At 38.2% G+C, this 5,590-nt stretch overlaps 1 long non-coding RNA gene across 1 annotated transcript in view; it reads left to right on the plus strand.

Annotated features, from left to right (window-relative positions):
- Positions 1-1,198: 1,198 nt before the first annotated feature.
- The window catches only part of LOC106002146, a 9,280-nt gene continuing 4,888 nt past the window's right edge, over positions 1,199-5,590 (plus strand). The window contains exons 1-2 of the long non-coding RNA XR_001175899.1: positions 1,199-1,273; positions 3,871-3,950. This is a non-coding gene — a long non-coding RNA (uncharacterized LOC106002146). The remainder of the gene's footprint in view (positions 1,274-3,870; positions 3,951-5,590) is intronic.

Raw genomic sequence — 5,590 nt, forward strand, 5'->3', positions numbered from 1 at the left:
CAGAACAACGACTGGACACTTGTGATTCACACCTATAATCCTAGCTACTCAAGAGGCTGAGATCTGAGGATCAAAGGGACTCCTATCTCCAATTAAGCACCAAAACAGCTAAGAGTGGCAGGCACTCAGGAATAACACCAAGGCCCTAAGTTCAAGCCCAAAGACCAGCACCAAAAAATTTCAGACACAATATAGAATCATTGATGGGGTCTAGAAAAGGGATAGCTCAAGTGGTAGAGCACTTGTCTAGCATGTGCAAGTCCCTCGGTTTTAGCTCCAGTATGGGGAGAGAAAAAGAGCAACCTTAAGGGGTGAAGTATGAAAGGAAACGTTCTGTTTACATAATCTAAGGATATTAATTTCAAGAGAAAATATAGTATCATTTTGATGGAGAAACCTAGCAAATACTACCAAATCAAACTATCAAAGAGGACATCATGCTGAGAAAAGCATAGCATTTATTCCTGCAGCATCTTTGCAAAGATTTGTGAGGTAACATATACAAAGTCAAACTGAGGGATATTCTATGAAGTAACTGACCAGGGTTCAAAAATACCATTGCCATCAAAGTCAAAGACTTAGGAAAGGTCTACCTTAAAGAAGACTAAGAAATCATGACAACTCAATGCAGTGTGTGATCTTGGATTAGACTGTGGGATAGAAAAGGAGACATTAGAGTGAGGTCTGTAGGTTTGCTGTTTGTTTTATGTCAATGTTAATTGCTTGGTTTTGCTTTAGACTGGAATTATGTAATTACAGTGATAATGTATGTTTGAAATTATTTAAAAATAAAAAGTTGGAAGGAATCTAACTTTTTTTTTTTTTGTTGGTCGGTTGTGGGGCTTCAACTCTGGGCTTGGGCGCTGTCCCTGCACTCTTCAGCTCAAGGCGAGCACTCTACTGTTTGAGCACCACTTCCAGTTTTCTAGTGGTTTATTGGAGATAAGAGTCTCATGGAGTTTCCTGCTCAGGCTGGCTTTGAACCGTGATTCTCAGATCTCAGCCTCCTGAGTAGCTAGGATTTACAGGCGTGAGCCACAGGCGCCCGGCTGGAATCCAACTTTTAATATAGCTAGTTAATATGTTAATGAGTGAATAAACAAAGGAAAAGTTCAGATGTTAAAGAACTGTAAATCCTCATTTCCTAAGGTAAGCAGAGTTAATATGCCTATCAATTTATTTTTCTTTTCTTTTTCAACAGTGTGTCATGATGATGTAGTTAAGATTGTGAATCTAGCATGCAAATATAACCTTTGTATCATACCAATTGGTGGTAAGTATTGTGCTTTCAAATTTTAATATGATGTAAATTACTGTATTTAAAATACTTGTATTTTAAACATTCTTGTATCTCTTGGAAACAAACATTCTTATAGTTACGTTTATTTTCAAAAATTGGCTTATCATTTTCATTTCTGTAACAGTAAATCTTCCTAAACTGAGACTTAGTTTACTCTTAATTCATGGCTTATTACAAGATCATATTTGAAGCTGTGATTTGATGACTAAATAAGAAAATGTTCCTGCGTTACTAGTTATTTTCTGACCTAGCATTTTCTTGGTGTGTGTTTGTTTGTTTATTTTGGTGTAGATCCTATGGCTTGAACTCTGGGCCTAGATACTGTCCTAAGCTTTTTTGCTAAAGGCTAGCACTCTACCACTTGAGCCACAGCTCCACTTCTGGCTTTTTTGGTACTAATAGAGAGATAAGGGTATCACAGACTTTTCTGCTGGATGGCTTCAAATTGTGATCCTCAGATCTCAGCTTCCTCAGTAGCTAGGATTATAGGCAGAAGCTGCCAGCATCTAGAAGCATTTAAATTTTCAAAGATAAAAATAAATATACCAAATGTAAATATTTGAGAACAGAGTCTTCATGATACACAGTGCAACTTAAGATATCATCAGTATAGTGATGACTAAATCAGTATCTTCCAATATAGAAAACATTGTTTTGCATTGTTTCGTTGTTATTGTTTGTTTTTGATGGTCCTAAGGTTTGAACTTAGGGCCTAATAATTGTAAGGTAAGCTCTTTAGTACTTGAGCCATGTCTCCAACTTTTTTTGTTTTGTTTATTTTTCAGATAGAGTTTTGAGTTTTTGCTTTGGCCTTGGGCCACAATCCTCCTACTTATTTATACTCCTGTGTAGCTGAGATTATGAATATGGTCACCATTCTGGGCTTTGTTGTTGAGAAAGGGTCTTGGAACATTTTTTCCTAAACCTGCATTCTTCCTGTCTTTGTCTCTGAAATAGCTACTTGAATTAGCATTGCACTCAGCTGTTGTTTTGTGTTTTTAAGTGAATTTGATCTCTTTTGATCTTTTATTTATGATATTTTTAACTACTTACACAAACCAAAGGAAATCACTTTCACTCAACAAATTGGCATTGATAGAATGAAAGGAAATGGATGTTCATTATTCCAGAAACTCTACTCCCACAGCTAGTACTATATATTGAATTCATTCAAAAAGGCACAATGATGCTACTTACTATAAAATATTGTATTTTAGATGGTAAGACAAGCAAGTAATGGTTACTTATCACAGGCATTTTGTTTGTAGCTGATGTTCGTTATCTTACCTTCTGAAATTAATACGATCCATACAGATCACTTCTATACTATTTATGATAGGTGACATCCACATGCTTTCTCCTGTGTAAAATGCATGAAATTCCAATTAGTATTATTATATTTGCTATAGGATGATATAGGTCTAGCTAAGACTGTAAAATATTCTCACTTATATTAAGAAAACATTTTGCTTTTGACAACAAAGAGTAAGCAGCAAGCCAGGCAACCAGTGGCTTATACATGTGATCTTAGCTACTCAGGTGGCTGAGGTCTGAGGATTGTGGTTTAAAGCCAGCCTGGGCAGAAAACCACCAGAAAACTGGAAGTAGCACTGTGGCTCAAATGGTAGGGTACTCACCTTGAGCTAAGGAGCTGAAGGGACAGTGCCCAGGCTCAGAGTTCAAGTTCCACGACCAACCATTTAGAGAGAGAGAGAGAAAGCAGTAAAACAGTATGTGATTTAAATACTTCTAGGGGCTGAGAGTGGCTTGGTGGTATAGTGCTTGCCTTGCGTGCATGAGGCCCTGGGTTCAATTCCTCAGCACCACATAAACAGAAAAAAACTAGAAGTGGCACTGTGGCTCAAGTGGTAGAGCATGAGCCTTGAGCTGAAGAGCTGAGGGACAGCGCCCAGGCCCGGAGTTCAAGCCCCACAGCCAACAACAACACGAAAAGATAAATACTTCTATGTATCACACATTGTATTTTAAAATCACTTTTTCGCCAGAGATTATATAACTTTGTTCTTAAATATCACCTAATCTAGACATTTTCTTTTTTTTTCTTTTTTCTTTACTTTTTTTTTTTGTCGGTCGTAGGGCCTCAACTCTGAGCCTGGGCACTGTCCCTCAGCTCTTCAGCTCAAGGCTAGTGCTCTACCACTTGAGCCACAGCACCACTTCTGGCTTTTTCTGCTTATGTGATGCTGAGGAATTGAATCCAGGACCTCATGCATGCAAGGCAAACACTCTACCACTGAGCCACCTTCCCAGCCCCAGCTTAGAACTTTTCTAATTACAGTTTTGGAGTTCTACAAATTGCTAGGAGCTTCACTTTGAGTATGTCATGACCAGGGGATGGAGCCATATAATATTGCATCATTATGGCATTCAGCATGAAAGAAAGATAAGTTTACTTTTAGTGTGTTAGCATTTGTAAATCATATTTTGTAAAGTAGAAATAGATCTCATTTCTTAGGCAGCCTCACTGTGTAGTCTAAATTAGAGATTTGCCCTTAAAACATAGTTTAAGTAAAATATTTAAGTAAAATAGTTGTCTTTTATTTTGGCAGGAGGAACAAGTGTTTCATATGGCCTAATGTGTCCTGCGGATGAGACAAGAACAATAATTTCTTTGGATACTTCACAAATGGTATATGATAATTTAAGGTGTATTTGAAGATACTTTTTGAAGGTAGTTTTTTTTTGGGGGGGGGTCCGGTCGTGGGGCCTGAACTCTGGGCCTGGGCGCTGTCCCTCAGCTCTTCAGCGCAAGGCTAGCGCTCTACCACTTGAGCCATAGCGCCACTTCCTATCATTGCTAGGATCATGCATCACTGTGCTCTGCTTTCCTCCTGAAGATGTAGTCTTCAGATTTTTATCTTCAGGATGGCCTAGAACTCTCTGATCCTTCTGATCCCAACCACATGTGGTTTAGGATAACAGACACATACCACTGAGCCCTGCTGTGTGTAGAGAAGAGGTCTTGTGACCTCTTCTGCCTGGGCTGTCCTCAAACCTCAGTCCTCCCATTCAGCCTTCAAGTAGTCAGGATTACAAGAATTGGTTTCTCTTTTATTATTATTTTATTTGTATTTCTTTATTAGTTTTATCAGAACATACTTAGACATTAGATAGGTACAAGATCTATATTTACCATGAATATATAATTGCCTCAGGACCAGTCTTTTGGCTGTTGGGGAAAGATATTAATTTACACTACTTATTACTAAGAAATTGAATACACCAAAATTCAAAAGACTAACTTGAAATCCAGTGAAAAATTACTGAGGGAAGGACTTGATTGATTGATTGATTTTGGTTCCAGTTCTAGTGCTTGAACTCAGGGGCTGGACACTGTCTCTGAGCTTTTATGTTCAAGGCTAGTGCTTTGACACTTGATCCACAGCTCCATTTATGACTTTTTGATGGTTATTAGAAGTAAGAGCCTCAGACTCTCCTGCCTTGGCTGGCTTTGAACTGCAATCTTCAGATATCAGCCTCCTGAGTACTTAGGATTACAAGCATGGACCACTGACATTTGGCTAAGGAACTCCATTCTTCTTTTTTTTTTTTTAAATTTAGTTTTATTGTCAAGGTGTTGTACAGAGGGGTTATAGTTGCATATGTAAGGTAATGAGTACGTTTCTTTCCCTCTTCCCCCTCCCAATCCCGCCCAAGAATTTCATTCTTAATAATAGAAAATAATTCATGAACGTTCATATATATAGGTAAAAATTGGATCAACTAAGAATTGCAAAAAGCACAATTGATGGCAATCTTAGATTTGGTAAGCTGAGTCCGAAAATACAAAATTGTTTTAAAAATGAGGCAGGGATATGCTGTTTTCTACATGGGATTTCTGATTCTATTTCAGATTAAAGCAGAAATGGCATTTATATTAAGATAACTTAGCAGGTGTATTTTTTCCATCCATTTTCTGATTATTTTTCTTTTTGTTCAAGTATGTGGGCTTGAATTCAGAGTCTTGTGCTCTCACTTGCTTTTTTGTTCATTGTTGTCACTCAGTACTTGGACTTGCTTTTTTGTTCATTGCTGTCACTCAGCTACTTGAGGCATGCTCCATTCTGGCTTCTTAGAGGTTGTCTTGAGAATTTGTCTGCCTGGGCTGGTTTTGAATTGCAGTCCTCAGGTCTCATTCTGAATAGCTAGGATAAGCCACTGGAGCTTGGCTTCTTTTTTTTTTTTTTTTTTGTTGGTTGTGGGTCTTGAACTCTGGGCTTGGGTGCTGTCCCTGCGCTCTTCAGCTCCAAGCCAGCACTCTACCACTTG

This window comes from Dipodomys ordii, unplaced genomic scaffold (assembly GCF_000151885.1).
Source record: "Dipodomys ordii isolate 6190 unplaced genomic scaffold, Dord_2.0 Scaffold3708, whole genome shotgun sequence".
Lineage (NCBI taxonomy): Eukaryota > Metazoa > Chordata > Mammalia > Rodentia > Heteromyidae > Dipodomys > Dipodomys ordii.